The following is a 17,207-nucleotide window of genomic DNA, read 5'->3' as shown; positions in this document are numbered from 1 at the left end:
GGGGGGGGGGGGCGGCGTCAGGCCAACCCCTGGCGCCCTGGGTTCGCCTGCTGTAGATTTGGGGGCGCAGAGCCCGCAGGTGTGTGCGGCCCGCCCCATCTCCCTCCAGTCAGCATCTCTCCGCCTCCCCCCTCCCCCGCGCATCCCCACTGCTGCCTCCCGCCGCACCCACCGGATCTGACAGCCTCTGTGCGGGCCCTGGAAAATCCCACGGCGTCACAAGCCAGCCGCGCCTATTGCGCTTGGGGAAACTGAGACCAACAGCAGGGAGGCCTTGGCATGAAAAGTCTGATGCGCGACCGGCCGGAGGAGCCCGGTTTTGAGAGTCTCCTGTGGCCCCGCACTGAGCCTAGGGTTAGTCCCTACATTCCCCGTCAGGGAGGGGCTGACACCCCATTTTTCAGGGTGCTACCAAGGCTCACCAGGCTTGAGTCACTTGCTCAGCTCATGCAGCGGGGTGGGGATTTGAACCTGGTGCTCCCTGACTCCTGTGATCTTTCCTCTGAGCCTGTCTGGCCACAGACTGCAGTATGGCCCTTGGCCATGGTGCAGAAAAAAGTCTGGACAAGCTGGGGGAAAATCGGACTGGGGTGGGGGGTAGTGTGCATTTGGTGAGTGCTTGCTCCCTGCTCTGGGTTTAGGGGGGCTGTTTCCAGGGACCCATCTCACCGGGGAAATCGTCCCCTCCCCCCCAACCTGGGAAGGAGGGACCACACTGGCCGTGGGCGTTGGGAGAGTGGCTGAGAGCAAATGGCAGGCAGCGGGAGGCAGAATTCTCTAGAAAAGGATTTCTGAAATGGCCAGCCTCTTATCTGGAGGTGGCTGGGGAGCAGGGCACCCTGAGACCTGGCAGAACCTCCAGACACGTTTATCTAATGGCAGGTGGGGATAATGGCAGGGTGCACACAGGGTAATTCTAGGCTTTCTGTGATCATAATTGTTACCTCTGGTCGCCCCTGTAATCAGGGGGAGCCCTGGAAGGAGCACTGGCATTTGTGGTTGTCCTGGGAGAAGGGCTATGTGGGCACTGGGGTCTGTTGGGGTAGTGGCCTGATTCGAACGAGCAAGGGGCCTGGGGTTTGCACCATACTGTCTGCCTGGTGGCAAATTGCGATCTGGCAAATGGTGGCAACTTCCTGAGCTCGGCTTCCTGACGTGTGAAAGCAGTGCTGTGGACGGTGAGATTCGAGTGGGAAACTGCACACATAGTAGGTCCTCAGTGGCTTGTGATGGTCACTGCCGGAGGGTCACGCTCCCCTCAGTCTCCGTGAGTTAGCTCAGCCCTTCGGAACTGCCAGTTAGCCTGCTCCCCGTCTTCCTGCAGCTCCTGCCCCGATGCGTCCCCAGGCTACCCCGCAGTGGGGGAGAGCGTGGCCCCAGTGCCCGGCTCCCGGCTCTCGCGTCTGGCCATTGGGCATGTCTGGCGGGCCAGGGGCTTCTGTCATCAAGGAGGGCGGGTCCCCTGACGCTCCCGCCAAGAAGACTCACACTGTCTGGGAACTTGGTGCCAGCCGGTGTGGGCGGGCATCATCTGGTCCAGTGTCCAGCTGCCCACATGGGCCCTCGGGTCAAAGCCTGAGGCAACCTGTAAACCTCCCCGGGTTGGAGGCTCCCCTCTCCTTCATGCTGCCAGGCTGAGCCATGGCTTCCTTCAGTCAGGTGACCCATGGCGCCTTTGAGACGGCCTGGTGTGGCCTCAGGGCCTCACGTATTTGCCTACTTGTTTTGTGGCTCATTGATTTCGGGCGGCCAGGGAAATTGTCAGAAGTGGCATTCTGTGTCAGGCCTAGATCCAAATCCAGTGCACTCCCTATGGGTTCCCTGTGCCTCAGTTTCCCCACCGTATGGAGGGAATGCCCTTAGCTCTCTGCCTGCAGCCCTGGCCCATGCGTATGGGACCTAGTAGATGAGGTCTGTGGCGGTGGCCTCATAACGTGACAACCCCTGGAGTCACAACAGGCAAGGTGGGGCCGAAGAGGGGACCTGAGCTGGGAGGGGCTCCAGGGCCAGTTCTGCCCCCATTGGTGCCAGGTCCTTGAGCAAGCCCCATGTTCTCTCTGGGCCTAGATGCCATCCCCGGTGGCTGCACCCTGGCAGATGGGAGCCCTCCAGGTGGTCAGAGGCTCCCGGCGGGCTGTGCTGGTCGGCCAGGGTCGGGTAAGAAAGCACCACGGGCAGGATGGCTTAAACCACAGACGTTTATTCTCTCACTGCTGGAGGCCGAAGTCCAAGTTCAAGGTGTGGGCTGGGTTGGTTCCCGCTGCCGCCTTCCTTCTTCTTTTTTTTTAAGATTTTATTTATTTATTTGACAGAGAGAGAGAGACAGCCAGTGAGGGAGGGAACACAGGCAGGGGGAGTGGGGGAGGAAGAAGCAGGTTCCCAGCGGAGGAGCCTGATGTGGGGCTCGATCCTAGGACCCTGGAATCAGGCCCTGAGCCGAAGGAAGACGCCCAATGATTGAGCCACCCAGGCGCCCCTGCCACCTTCCTTCTTGACTCGTAGATGGCTGTCTTCTCTCTGTGTCCACAGGGCTTTCCTTAAGTATATGCGTGTCCAAATTTCCTCCTCTTGTAAGGACACCAGTCATATTTAATTAGGACCACCTGCCTGGCCTCGTTTTACCTTACTTACTCTGTGAAGTCCCCCTATCCAAATACAGTCACATTCTGAGGTCCTAGCGGTTAGGACTTCAGCGGGACGTAATTCAGCCCATAACGGGGGCAGGACCAGGTGGAGAGCCCGGGGGGCTGGCTCAGCCGTCTTGTGCTCACGGCTGCCAGGTTAGGATTCCGGAGCTGGAAGGGACCTAGAAGATGCTGCCATCCAAACCCACTCCCATGCACAGAGGGGAAACTGAGGCCCAGAGAAGGAAAAGCCACTGTCCAGGCTCCAGGAGAGAGTGTGGCAGAGCCAGGACCTGAGCCCCAGTCCCCGAGCCCCAGTCCCCTACTCTGGTTGGCACAGCCCTGGGTCTCTGAAACAGAGACCCGTCTCTTCACCTAACCCAAGTGTGGACAAGGACATCACCACAAAGATGTTCACGTCACTACGACGGAAAGTCAGAGGCTGCCCAAATGTGGAGGGGAGCAACGGATATCAGCCAGCTGTGCGGTCCCTCATTCAGTGGCCAAAGGCTTCCCGCCCACGCACCGTGGGCCCAGCAGGAGCAGACACAGTCCACCTCCCGCCAAAGCTGCTCACGCTCGGGGGGAGTGGGGGGCGCATTCTAGCCAACAGTGTGTGAGGAGATTTTAATGTGAGGAGCGGTGCTCAAGCAAACCAGTTTAACTCTGAAAGCAGCAGATGGCAGAATCGTACGTCCCACTGTGATCTCGAGTCTGCAAGCACAGTAAAGGGGGAAAATCTGGAAGGACGCACGTCCAGACGTTCACAGTGGTCTCCCTCTCTAGCGTAAAGAGGGGAAAGAGGTATTTCCCACATCTGCGTCTTTATACTTTCTGCGACTTTCTGAACTTTTCATGGTGATGTGTGCTTCTCTTTTGCAATTAAAAATCCAGTGAAAATGAGGGAGCAGTGCTGCCAGGTCTAAAGAGGGCGCGTGGAAAGTCCATGACTCGGTGGGAGGCCCAGACCATTCTGTGCCGCAGGCGCTGCTGTCCTTTGGCTCGGAGTGGAGGTGGACGGGACTCAGGAGCTTCCCACAGGCAGGGACTGGTGCCCGGCCCCCTGAGCGACTCCATCTGAATTAGATGCAGCCGAAGACAAATCACCCTGACCCAGAAAGTCCGAAATTGCATCTGAACAGGACAGTTGTTGCCCAAGACCCAGCTGGCGCTCCCTGGCTCAGCTCCGATCTCTTTCCTCTGATGTACAGAGTTGCTCCCTCACCCGCCACCCGAGCCCCTTTGATTCTTTACGGTTTCTGTCAATGAGGTAGTTTGGGGGTCGTTGGCATGTCTTCTAGAATCTGCTCTGACTTTGGTGAACTTTTGGCGAGTCGGGTCTTACTGTCCCAGAAAAGGGAGCGTGACCTTTGGTCATGGAGAAGTCACCTGTCTAACGCCCTGACCCTCCAGAGCGTCCTCTGGAGTGCGGGAGAGCTGCGAGCTGGCCGGAGAAAACGGGCACATCCGGGTGACGAAAGGAGAGGGTGGGAAGGGGTCCGGCCGGTGGTGTCTGTCCTGGCACTGGCCACGGTTGCTGATGGCAGCAGCTGCCAGGACGTGGGCCCCTCCTCTGCCCTGACACGGGGCTTCCTCGCACCCCTGGTTCTGCTCCTGCCCTGCAGGACGCGGTACGGCCTCCCCTGAATCGGGCCTGTCGGGCTCGTTGCAGCTCTGCCCCCACTAGCATTATAGATCATCAGCCCTCTCTGCGCTTCTGAGGCTCCCTTCCCCGGGGTCTCGGTAGGGACCGACGGTGCAGGTCCTGACACGTGGGAGAGGCTGGCAAGGGCAGTTAAAGTAGTTGCAACAGGAGAGCACGGGCGGTGTTCAGATAGCAGCCCGTTTCTGGATGATGACCGCGTTGCAAGCTGCTGAGGGACTGGCCAGCCCGGATGGGCTGAGAACAGCAGGCCTCGAGGCTGCGAGGGCGCGGGGCCCGGCAACCTGAGCGGAGCGTCTTTGTTTACTTGGGGATGTTTCCATCCCTGAGGTCTCTAGGGTGTCGGGCAGCACCCTACTTCAGTGTCACGGCAGCCGCGGCTCCGGGGACGCTCCCTCGGGCCCCACGCCTGGCCTGATGCTCTTACACCCTCTCACAGCTTCAAGGGCTGGGGCGTCCCTGCTCACAGGTGGGGGAGCAGATGCCCAGCAGGGGCTGTCCGTTGCCTGGCAGCACGCCACACCACCTATGAACAGCAGAGCTGGACGTGAACCCCGGTGTGCCCAGACGCTCATCTTTCCGACCGGGTGGGCTCTGTCTGTCTGCCCCCACCCCGCCCCCATGCCTGCGAGAGCCGGCTTCCCTGGGCGATTTACAGCCCCCTTGTGGTGTGGGGCTGAGTGGGATGGATAAGGCTTGACCATTTGGGACATCGTGATAGTGTTTCGTCCCGACAGGGCGTTTAGAGGGCCCATCTTCTCAGCTGGGCCGTGAACCATATTTGCATCTTCCTGCTGTGGCACCTGCCTGCCCGGAGCCAGACTGACACCTGCTCTGTCTGCCTCGAGGGCATGCTCTTTCCTCTGCCTTCTCCAGGGGCTCCCGCCTGGGGCCTGGCACAGCCCAGGGGCCACTTCCAGAAGCGCAGAGCATGAAGGACATTTCACCATGTCAAGCCCACGTGCCTGTCTGTAACCTTGACCCTCTGGCCCCAGCTCTCCCTTCCGGCAGGTCCTCGAGGCCTTCTAGAGCTGCCCGTGCCCGCTGCAAGGCAACAGCCACGGCCGTCCTGTGCCAAGGCTGCAGCTCCCGGCCCAGCCCCACTGCTGGTGCCTGAGCTCCTGGGAGTCCCGGCCCCACTCACCCGGATGCTGTGTGACCTCAGGCAGGCTGTCTTCCCTCTCTGGGCCTCAGGGTCCCCATCTGTAAAGATGGGGGCTACCACCATCCTCAGGGCTGTGACCCGCTTCTGACAACCCTGTCTCCTCCACTGTTCCCAGAGCGATTTGTCTGGGTTCGAGGCTAAGCCAGCATTTTCAGGGAACCATGGGCCCCCGTCATCCTTTTCTGCCACATAGACCTTGTCTGACAATTTCGTGGCAGGAAGCACTTGCCCTTTACTTGGAGGCTTCCTGATATAAGGGGTTTCTCTGCAGCCTGCCAGGGAAGCCACGTCTGTGAGTGTCTGTCTGGTGCCTGAGCCGGGAGACCCGAGTCCTCCTCGTCCGTGGGCAGGACTGGGGAACGTGGAAGGTGTGCCGGGATCCTGTGGCACTCACTTTCCCCTAGATGCCACCGTCAACAAGCCCCACTAGGTGCGCGGCTGGTCCTGGGCGCCTTCTGCCCCTGGTGGGCTTCTAGGCTGGTGGCGAGCCAGGCCTGTACGAAAGAGGTTCTGTCCTATGCCGTTTGCCTTGCCTGAAGATTTCTAAGTTACCAGGGAGGCCATCTTGACAGCTTGGAAAGTATGGTTGATGGCTTTGGGGTCAGGCTCACCTGGGCTCCGGTCCCATTCGTCACTTGCTAGTTGTGACCCAGCGACTGCATTGTGTCGTTGCTCTTTGCCTCAGTTTCCCCACCTGCAGAGGGGAGATGCCACCTCCTGCTCTTTCTGATTGCTCGAGGGCGTTGGGCGTGCAGCGCACCAGGAAGCAGGTGAAGCGGTCTCTGTCCCAGCTGTCCACACCCTGCAAAGCTCAGGGGGCCCTCAAGATGCTCGCCCGGAGGGCCCCCACAGGCTGCCCGTGACAGGTGTTTCCTGAGCATCTGGCCAGGGAAGGGATGAATGGACGATGGACCTCGGGGCCCCTCTTCGTGCTCAGCCTCCCCAGTGTTCACCGTCGTCCTGGGCCAAGGGCTCCCAGCCAGGCCTCTCTCTGACCCTCTGCTTCTCCTCGGGCTTCGGTGGCCCCAGCATCTTACTGAGACACGACGTCTCCAAGTCCCCATTGGTGCCACAATTGGGCATGAAATTCAAGGAGCAGGAATGGCCAGGACTGTCCCCATGGCCCCCACTTCAATTTCAGATGCTTCAGTATGACCCCACCCCTGTGCCTTGCCACAGCCTGGGTTCAGCTTCCCCTGGTGACAAGGACATGGATGCAGGTGGATTGCCGGGGAAATGCCCCCAGCAAGCACAAATAAAGAGGGCAAGGGCTGAGACGGGAGAGGAGGGGAGAGGAGGGGCGTTTGCATGGGTGGGCAGCCGTGGTGGGCCTGCTCCTCAGAACCGTCCCTTGGGTGGGGAGTGGGATGCTGGGGTCTTTAACCTCCAGGGTGGAGGGCCGGTCCTGGGCGAGCACAGTGCCGCCCTCCCCTGCGCGGAGTGAGCAAGTGTCCACCGGGCTTGGAGGCCTCGGGCTGCAAAGCAAAATGACAGACGTATGGGCTTGCGGTGCGGAGGGGTCAGTGAGCACCTGTCCCCATCTGCCACAGGAGACCTAGCGGTGGGACGAGGACAGGTGTCACCTCTGCTGCCACTCCCACGGTGGCTCCCACGGGGGCCTGGGTACAGTCCCGCCTCAGCCCGGGTCGGGGCCACCTCTGTTCCCAGCTCTCAGCAGCCCTCAAGGGCTCAAAGCCATTCCAGAATGCTCCTTGAGTCTTTTGGCAACTATTTATTGAGCACCTACTGTGTGCAACGTGCTGTCCTCGCTCCTGATGCCCAAACAACCTTGCTTGCGCTTTTCCTGCTGCTTTACCTGCCTGCCTCCCTGCCCCCCACCCTGGGATTCCTCCTCCTCAATCTTCCCGGCTTCAACCAGAGCTCCCAACTGTCTGTGACGCAGCCCGCCCTCCTCAGAGCTGAGGGCAGTGGGCAGGGCTGAGGGCAGTGGCCAGGGCTGGGGGCAGTGGGCAGAGCTGGGGGCAGTGGACAGAGCTGGGGGCAGTGGCCGGGGCTGGGGGCAGTGGCCAGAGCTGGGGGCAGTGGCCAGGGCTGGGGGCAGTGGCCAGAGCTGGGGGCAGTGGACAGAGCTGGGGACAGTGGCCGGAGCTGGGGTTTCCTGTTGAGGACTTGGTCTGGCTTGGCAGTGGTGTGGCCCAGGGCCAGGCGCTGCCCCTCTGAGGGGCTGGGGGGAGCTGAGTAATGGCCCCCAGGAGATGTCCCTGTCCTGATCCCCGGAACCAGCATCTGCTGGAGAGAGACTTTCACAGATGTGATTCCGTTAGAGGCCTCACCCTGGGGAGACTACCCGGTGGGCCTCTCGTGATCAGGGACCCTGAGCCGAGGGAGGCAGTGGGGAGGAGGCAGAGGTCAGGGGAGAGAGGACAGAGGAGGGCCCCGAACTCGGAGCCAGGGTGCCTCCCGAGGCTGGAAAGGGCCAGCAAGGGCTTCTCCGGAGGCTCCAGGAGGACCCAGCTCCGCAGGCCCAGTCCAGACTCTGTCCCCCAGACCTGTCAGGGATTACGTCTGCTTTAAGCCTGTACGTCTGTGACCATTTGTCACAGCAGCTGCCTGACACTCAGACAGATGGCCCGCCTTCCCTGCCTTCCCCACTGCTGGGTCTGGAGGCCCAGGGAGAGGAGGGCGGTAGCATTTTGCAAAGTGGGGATTGTTCCAGACCTCCTCAGTGGTGTGGGGCTGTGTCGTATCCGTGCACGCACACCGCCAGGACCTCCTGCTGCTGGAGGGGTTCCGGGAGCACCTTCATGAATAAGGAACCAGGGAGGACTGCCCTTTGAGGGAGGAGGGGCAAGGAGGGGTCAGTGTTTACTGAGAACCTCCAGGCTCGCACTCCAGCTCCCGTGGGCCTCTCTGTCCGGGCAGGGGGGGTCGTGCCCCAGGCTCTGGATGCCCGGCAGGGTGCACAGCACACTGGGTGGCTGGGGCCGGCACGAGGGGCACACGTTCCGAATGTGACTCCTGGTTATTCAGGAAGCTGGGGCTGCACACGTGTGCTGTGTCCAGTAACTCGCCAGCCAGGATTCGAGCCTGGTAAGCTCCTGGTTCCAAACCCACATCATCCCTGCTCACATCACCCTCTTGGACCTCCCTTAGCCTTCCTCTCCTGGTCATTGTCCCACTTGAATCCCAACCTCTGTGCAGTTTTAAATGGCCCACATCTGCAGGGTCTGCATTTCTCCAGCTCTAGGGGGTACAGTCTGCTCGTCCCCCTGGTGGGTGGGGAGAGGGCCCGGCACAGTCTGCTCGTCCCCCTGGTGGGTGGGGAGAGGGTCCAGCACAGTCTGACGGCCCCCTGGTGCATGGGGAGGGGTCTGGCAAGTCTGACTGTCCTCTGGTGAGTGGGGCAGGTTGGGGGGGGTGTCTCACACAATCTGATTTTCACTGGTCCTGGGTGAGCCTGGGTCTTCGGGTGGTTTTGAGCAGCTCCGGGGTTGGTGGGAAGATGTAGGTGGTCCAGCGGAGAGCCAGGAGAGGGGGTTCTAGCTCTGGCTATGCACCCCCAGCCCCACCCCTCCACCCTCTGAGCCTTCACTGCCTCACGTACACTTGTCTTCTGGGTCCTGCCAACCCTGTGCCTGAGTGTGGATGCCTCGGGACTGGCGTTTGCTGTTAGGCAAGCAGACCCCCCGCCATGCCCCCGGACAGGGCAGTGGCTTGCGGTGTTTCCCACCTGGGGGTCCCAGCGCTGTCTGAGGGCCCGGGGCCACCACATGCCATGACCCTTAACAGATTCCCTCCTCACATGAGCAAACCAAGCTCAAGGAATCAAGTCACTTGCCTGAGGTCATCCAGCCGGCAAGCCAAATGCCAACCCCCGAACCCACATTCCTAACTGGAGCACGGGGGCCCCCAGCATCTCTGAGTGCCCTTCCCACTGCCCCTGTGATAGCTGCAGCTCTTTCCCATGAGACATCACGGGCAGTGTTCGCCTCTCTGGGTCCCTGCCCCGTGCACCTCCCTCCCACCTGCCTCAGGTGGTCCATCCGACTGAGGGGTCAGAAATGGTTCTGGGTGCACGACCCTGTGCGGGGCACACGGAGGGTGCTGAGGACACCAGTATAGCAGGGACACTTCCCCGTATAGGTCATAACCCAGACAGGGGACATGTGCTATCAGAACCTGGCAGGGGGCGGAATGGGGATGGGACAAGAGGAATCTCTTCCACGTGGCATCAGGGAAGGCTTCCTGGAGGAGAGGACATGGAGTTGAGTCCTGAGACCAGCACGTGGGTGGTCACAGGGAGGCAGAAAGCTCAGCACAAAGGCAGGGAGGTGGGCGACAAGGGCATACCAGGATCGGCAGACTGTCCGGTGTGGCTGGAGTGGGTGAGCCGCACAGGAGGAGCCGGGCCGGGCAGCGAGGAAGTGAAGTCAGCGTGGGTGACCAGATGTGAATGCTAGCGGTGGGCCTGCCGCCCCGCTGCAGCCCCCGTGCTCCTCTGTCCAAGCCCAGACTCACTCACGGGCCTTCAGGGCCCTGTGATCCAGCTTCTCATCTGTGGTTCTGATCCAGTGGTTCCCCTGCAGCTCTGAAACCAGGCCTGGCCTGCCAAGTGCTCAGGGAGTGGTTGTGGGGTGCAGAATTACATGCTCAGCTCCCCTGCACACATCCCGTGTGCTGCAGAGGTCAGGAAACGTGATACGTCCGCAAGAAATCCCACATCCAGCTGGGTGCCTCCTTGCCTGTCTTTGACAGGGTGCCACCGCCAACAGTCTGCAGGCACCCCTGGGATCCTCAGGCAGGTCTTCCTGGGACCCAGTGCTGCCTTGATTGCCCTTCCCCGCAGGCCCTCTAGTTCCCTTCTGGCCAAGGCAGGCCCCTCTGAAGCCCCACAAGGCTTTGTCCTGCCGCCCATGCCGCCTCTCCCCTTCCTGCCTCGGCCCCCATCTCTTGCCACCCCAACTCCCTCTTGGCCCGAGGACCACCTGCTCTGGACCCTCCGGGGAGAATGCCCTCCTTGCCTCCTCCAGCCTCTGGGGCAGTGACCCCGCATCCCTCCCCTGCCCATCTCCCCCGGACCTCCCCTCTGTGTGTGTCCATCCTCCCTCTGCCTGCAGCCCACGGGGACGCTTGTGACCGCATTGGGGCCGCCCGGACCGTCTGAGATGTTCCCCATCTCCCGACCCTGCACCTGATACCACCTGTGATGGGAGGGCACCCCCAGCATCCGCAGGCAGCCTCCCGAGCACCCTGCTTCTGGGACCCATGCCTTCACCTCTCCCTGTGGGGTCTCCAGACTGGCCGAGGGTTTGAGAGAGTGACCTCTCCCAGGAAACAAATGTTACTGTTAACTCGGCTCAATTTAAACATCCCCAGACCCCGTGGGCTTGAGGCTGCCACAGGCTGCTGACTGGGGCGTCCGTTAGGGGAGCAGTTAGGCACCGGCTTTGGGCCTGAAATACTCTCCCGCCTTTTGACGGAGGAGCTGCTGCTGCTGGGAATCTTTCTGCAAAGGCTCTGGAACACAGACACAGATTTGGACACAGGGCCTCGCTCACCGGAGGGCTGGCGCGGTCTGCCCGCGGTCGTCCGGCCCCGGGATGCCGGGCACGTGGATCACTGTCCGTCCACAGCGGCGGTGCCAGACCTGAGGGCCTCGACTCAACAATCCCGAGGGCCCCAAAGACCTGAGTGCACAGTATTTATCGATGTTGACTGAGTTAGAAATTAAAGCGGAGGAAATTCTAAGATCTTCGCCGATTTGCTGGATCATAGCCCTCTGTGAATGTATTTTAGTGACCGGAGAGGCATTGCTCTGCAGCTTTGCAAATCTCATTAATGTCCGGCCTAATAGGGGGACAGCTGGGTGCTCGCTTCCGGCCTGCGTTCAATCAGTCGTGATGCCACCCGTCACCAGCCTCGGCAGAACGTTCCTCTCGGGAGCAGGTGCAAGTGGAGAGGGGGAATGACATCTCAGTCTTATTACAGAAATGGCTCGGACCCTGCTGACCGCCTGAGAGGGGCTTGGGGACTCCCAGGGGCCCCAGACCACACTTGGAGAGCTGCTGATAAAGGCAGAATAGTACGCGGCCATTGAGATGCTCGTGAGGGATCAGTGAGCCGCAGGCGCCGCCGCGGCCCGGGAATGAAGAACATGGTAAATAGAATTTATACACCGTTACTAGAAAATACGCAGAAAAAAACCCACTAAAAGAAAACACGTCCAAGTGCAATAGGGTTATGGGCCCTTTTGCCTTTACTTCTCATGCTGTGCTGTTTTATTTTTTCCTGCTGATTCACTTTCCGGGTCTGCCAGAGACAGGATCTCGCTCGAGGAGGCTTGCTTGGAGAGCAGCTGCCTGGCGCCCTGGCTCTGGCTCCAGGGACGCGTTCTCTATTTTGGGAGGCGCGTTCCCACCATGGAACTAGGGCGGTGGGTGGCGTGCGCGCGTGTGTACTCAGGGTCACACAGGCCCCGGCTACCGCCGCGCGGCCGTGCAGCGCTGGGGCCGCCTGCAGGGTCCTGGGGTGGCCTCCGGAGAGCCGCGCTAAGATTGCGCGTCCTCGGCTGGAATGCCTGCACCCGGCGCTGCCGCGGGAGCTAAATATATCCTGGGTGTGTGCTGGCAGCGCGCTCCCCACCCCCACCGGCGGCCGGGACCAGAGCTCCAGGGAGGCACCGATGCCTCTAATAAACATCGATGTCTGCCATGCACCGAGCATCTGGGAGCTCGGGGCGCACCGCAGAAGTTGTCCCGGCTGGTCTCCAGTGCCGCGCGTGCCAGCGGGGAGGGGGCTGTGGCTCCCAGTCCAGACATGGGGCACCCCCCATGCGGGAGGCCACCGTGCCCAAGGTCACAAGGCTGCTAAGGGCGGGAGGCGGGGACAGATGGGCCCGCCTGGCTCTGGGAGAGCCCCCCCCCCACCTGTCCCAGGTGCATGTCTCCCGGGTTCTTCAGGTGGTCTTCTCCTAAACGGTGCTCGCAGGTGGCCGAGCATGACGGTAGCGGCACCAGCCAATCGGGGCACGTATTGGCCACTGAGCGCCCTGGGCACTGCGGGGTGGCTGTTGCCACTGCCCTTTCCAGATGGGGGCACGGAGCCCGGTGAGGGGAGAAGGCTGCCCCGGGTACCCAGCGGGCCAAGTAGAGCCGGCATCTGAACTCAGGCATTCTCTTTCGAGACTGTGGGCTTCTGCTGAACAGGGACCTGCCTCCTCCTGTGATCTGCACTAAAGGGGGGTCAGCTTCTGGTACCCCAGGGCTTCTGTGACCCTCTGCGACTCTCCTCTGCGCTCGGTGCAAGGTTGTGTGTGTGTGTGTGTGTGTGCACGCGTGGGGTTTTCCTCCACAGCTCCGCTTGCAGAGGGCAGAGGGCGGGGCTTCTGTGGCTCTGGCCCCTGAGCTGGGGCTCCCTGGGCTGCTGTCACCACCTGGAGCCGTGCAGTGGGGGCGGGAAGCCTTCTGAGAGGGTCTTACCTAGAAATCATTGTTTTTCTTACTTAAACTATGACCCACAGCCTCCAAGCTGGGTACCTTGGAAGGAACATCTTGCTGGAAGCTGGGGTCCTGAGGGCCACTTGTGCCTCCAGGGGCCCCAGGGGCTGGGGAACTGCTCCCCCACTGATGCCCTGCTCCGGGCTTGGATGTCCGCCTTCCTCCTCTCTCTGTGGGGTGCCTCTGCGGCCCAGTGGGGATCTCAGCAGGGCTTTGCTTTGGATTTGGGGGCAGGTGGTGGCACGGACCCAGCCTCAGCCTGCCTCCCAGCCGCAGCTCTCCCCAGCAAGAAGGAGGGGGGCTTCTCCCAGGACCTCCCCTTCCAACTTCCACTTCCCTCTGTGAGGACCTGCTTCTCCCTGGGGGGGACTGACATCAGAAAGGACACCCCCTTCACAGAGGACCCTTCCCTCTGCCCCTGGGTCCCATGGACAGCGACACCTTCTAACATGCAGCCAACCAACCCGACATCCGTGGGGGGAGGCGGGTGGCAGAGTGGTTTCACTCGTGTGTATCCATCTGCTGGCCAGGTGCTGGAGGAGACCCTGACTCTGTTCTTCCCCCAGGCCTACCAAGAAGGGCAGACAGTGCGTCATGAAAATGCACCATGAGAAAGCACTTCTTGGGGAGGCTCTGGGGACAGAGAGGAGGTGGTTGGTGAACCTGCTATGAGAGAGAAACCCTGGCAGGCTTCCTGAAAGAGGTACCTTTAACCAAGGAGGAGTTAGCCAGAAAAAGCAGTGGGAAAAGGGCATCCAGAGGCAGGTACAGAGCCCTAGAGGAGTGAGTGGAGGGCACGCTGGAGAAACTTCATTTGTGCCCGTGCCCCAGGTTAGGCCCTGGGTAAGGTGCTGGGCAAACAGCTGGCCCCCCAGCCCCGTCTGCCTCTTATGCGCCATGGTCGTCCTGCACCTTGCATGGCACCTGGGTGGCACTTGGTGCTCAGTGACTGTGTGAGGAGCTGATGGCTCAGAGAGGAGAGGAGGAGGAGGAGAGGGAACACGGGGACTCGGGTTCTGCAAAGTACAGACTCCTGGCTGTTCTGATATGGCTGGTGATTCCGGATTCCAGGCCAGGTTTGGGGGCTGTTGGAGTCACAACCCTTGCAAGAGAGTAAAAGCCCGAGAGCTGATGTGGCCTGGGTCAGGGAGGGCTTGCAACTCCCTGTGGGTGAGCGAGGAAGGTGGAAGCAGCAGAGGGGACCCAGTGCCGAGGCCCTGGCCCTGTCCTTCCCTCCTGCTGCTAAGCTGTCTTCCTTGGCCCTTTCGCCCCCCCCCCAGACTGGGGTTCCTTGAGAGCCATGTGGGTTCAACGTCCTCTAAGGGCCCAGGGACCCCTTGAAGCTTGCTCAGGCACGGGGAGCTGTCCTCGGCGGGAAGTGGCACCTGCCTCCGGCTGGGCAGGAGAGAGGCTAGGGTGCAGGTGAGCCCCCGCTTTGGAAGCCTGGGCCCCTCCCTCTGGAGCAGCAGGACTCCCACCGCAGCCTAGCCACAGCCCTTCTGTCCTCGTCAGTGCACCTAAGAATAGCAGAAGTGGCCTCTTTTCAGGCTTTACACATCTTGTTGAATCTGTGACTCTGCAGGTCTTGGGGCGGTGTGTGCGATCTGTGCAGCCAGGTGACGGGGATGTGCGCCCGTTGGGTCGGAGCTGGAGAGCCACGGCAACGGCAGCAGTGCTCGGCCTGGGCTGCTAGGGCCTTAGTGCCCGGACCTGGCTGGGGGCTGGTGGGGCAGCTGCACGAGGCCTATGGGATCCCTACCCCCTGGGAGTGCTGTCCTGTTGGGAAGGCTGGCGGGGGAGCAGACAGGCGCAGGGGCAGGGCTTCGGGGCCACAGAGACTAGCAAGACCCAGGGACCCAGGGACGGGTCTCAGGCCAGTCCTGAGACCCTGGCGACAGCCGGGCCCTGGCTGTCCCAGTTCTGGGAAAGAGGGTTAGGCCAGGAATAGAACCTCTTATTTCCCACAGCATGCCTGACTGTGGGGCCACAGCAATTTGGAGAGGAATGCCTCTAGCTGCCCGGATCTGTGGCTTGCGGGAGGTGGGGACAGTCACTGGCCACCGTGGCAGCAACAGGACAGCGTTGGCAGGCGACAGAGCCCCCTGCGCCAACATGGCTTCCTCCCCAGCACTGCGGCGGAGCTGGGGGCCTCCGTCCTCCCCCTGAGCAGGGGCGGTGGGGGAGCTCCGTGGAATGTGCCGGGATGTTCGAGTCACTTCCTGCTGGGAGCCAGTGAGCTGGAGCTCTTGCTCACACATTTGTCTGTTATCTGTCCAAGGTGACAGAGCCCCTTGGCGCTCAGGCCGAACATTTGGAGATTTGGAAGGCTTGGGCTGAGCGTGTGGAAGAGAGGAGTGTGATGTGGCACCCTGGGGACGGCGCAGCCAGCCAGTACCGTGAGCGCGTTACTGACAAGTGTCCTTTCACTTAGCGCTCAGAATCACCCTCGCAAATAGCTCTCCTGTGCACAGACCTGCAAGGGGACCCGCTCAGGATACTGAACACATCCGACCCGCCCTCCCCACGGCTTCCCTGTGGAGCCGAGTTACTCAGATATCGATGACTCTGAACAAATAGACCCGAATCGCATTAGTGTTTGGCAAAGGCCGTTTCCCTGGGTGCCCACGAGCTGCTGGCGAAGGGAAATGAATTGCAGGGGGACGCCCTGAACTGGCCCCGTGTGGCAATGGTCTCTCGAAGGAGGACTAGAGGCTGGTAATTAGCAGCAGGGCACGTCTGGGGCCCGGACGGTGGGGCCACGTGGGTCTGGGGTGTTCGTGACACTGTTAGTTTTCACAGAATCCTCGGAAATACTCTGGGTTCTGGGGTGGAGGAGAGGCAGGAAGCCGAGGTCACGTGGCTGCCTGTCCCCAGCCCCGGGCCCCGCCCCCATCCCCACCCCCGCCCCTGCCCCTGCCTCCTGTCCCCAGATGGCTCCTAGGAGCACGGGGATGTGTAGAAGGTGGCAGGGTGGGGTGACAGTCAGCTGAGCTCCAGGCCAGGTGGAATCCCCTTGGAGGAGCAGTGTCCGTCCTGCATCAGCCGTCACCGACCATGTCAGTGAGAAAAGAGGCTTTAAAGGACACATTCGCACAGCCAGGCCCCATCTGCACAGATTTGAAGTGTCCTGGTGGTCACGGCAGCTCTCTGACCCCCACTAACTGACCAGCCAGAGCCTCTGTCTCTGCTAACCTCCGCCACTTGCTCTCTCCTGCCTCCCGCACGCATCTGGGGGCCACCCTGGCCAGCAAGGACCTCACCGAGGGACCCCAAGCTCTTGCGGGAGTGTCCGCCTCACTGGTGTTTCTCAGAGTCCATTTATTATCTCCAGTCCCCCTGGGAGTACGGGCAGCCGCAGGGCGAGAGTATCACAAACGACACATGTGCAGTTTTGCAAAAGCCGATGGGTGAGCAGGAAAGGGGCAGTCTGTGGCTCCCAGCGCCCAGGACCGACCGCGGGCGCCACTCTTGTCTCTTCTCTGGGTTCTCCCCTCTGCGTGGACCCTCGGGTGGGGCGCCACACCCTCCTCCCCGCAGCCGCCCTGGAGTCTGCCTCTGACGTTGCCTGCGGAGGCTCCGAGCTGGGTTTCTGTGCTTGGCGGACCCAGTGTCTCTTGCCATCACCAGGTGGAGAGTGTTTTCTGTTTGGTTTTTTGTATTTACATTTTTTTCCATTGTGGTGAAATGTACACAGTGTAAAACCTACCATTTAAACCCCAGTTGGACAGTTCAGTGGTGTTCCGTACACTCGCATTCTTGTGAGGCCCTCCCCACCATCCACTCCGGATCTTCCCCATCCGCCCCGTGACTCCCATCCACCCCGCCCCAGCGCCTGGCAGCCTCCATCCCACTGTCTCCTCCTGCATCTGACTGCTCTGGGGACCTCGTGTGAGTGACGTCACACAGTGTGGTCTCCGGGGCTGCCTTACTTCACGGCGCACGGTGTCCTCAAGGTTCCCCCAGGCGGTGGCCGGTGTCGGACTGTCCTTCCTTTCAAAGCGGAGGAGCGTCCCTCTGGGTGGACGTGCTGTGTGTATCTGTCCATCTGTTCACGGACACTCGCCTGCTTTGGGCTGTTGTGAATCTACGGCTGTGAACGCGGGGGCGCACAGATCTGTTTGCTTTCCCTTCCTTTGGGCGCAATCCAGAGCTGGGGTCGCCGGATCTAGGGGCGGACTCCTGGGCTTGGCCGAGGGGCTGAGACCTGGGCTCTCCTCACCTCACTGCCCACCACCTCCCCATGAGCGCTGTGCCCAGGCCGTGCTGAAGCTCCTGGGGTTCCTCCTCCCGCCCCCACA

At 61.3% G+C, this 17,207-nt stretch overlaps 1 protein-coding gene across 9 annotated transcripts in view; it reads left to right on the top strand.

Moving 5' to 3' along the window:
• ABLIM2 (actin binding LIM protein family member 2) overlaps nucleotides 1-17,207 on the top strand; it is a 143,737-nt gene that overhangs the window by 581 nt on the left and 125,949 nt on the right. The window lies entirely within an intron of this gene.

Source organism: Ursus maritimus, unplaced genomic scaffold, assembly GCF_017311325.1.
Source record: "Ursus maritimus isolate PB19 unplaced genomic scaffold, ASM1731132v1 scaffold_8, whole genome shotgun sequence".
NCBI lineage: Eukaryota > Metazoa > Chordata > Mammalia > Carnivora > Ursidae > Ursus > Ursus maritimus.
The sequence above is the reverse complement of the archived record's forward strand: the minus strand, read 5'-3'. Positions and strand labels throughout refer to the sequence as shown.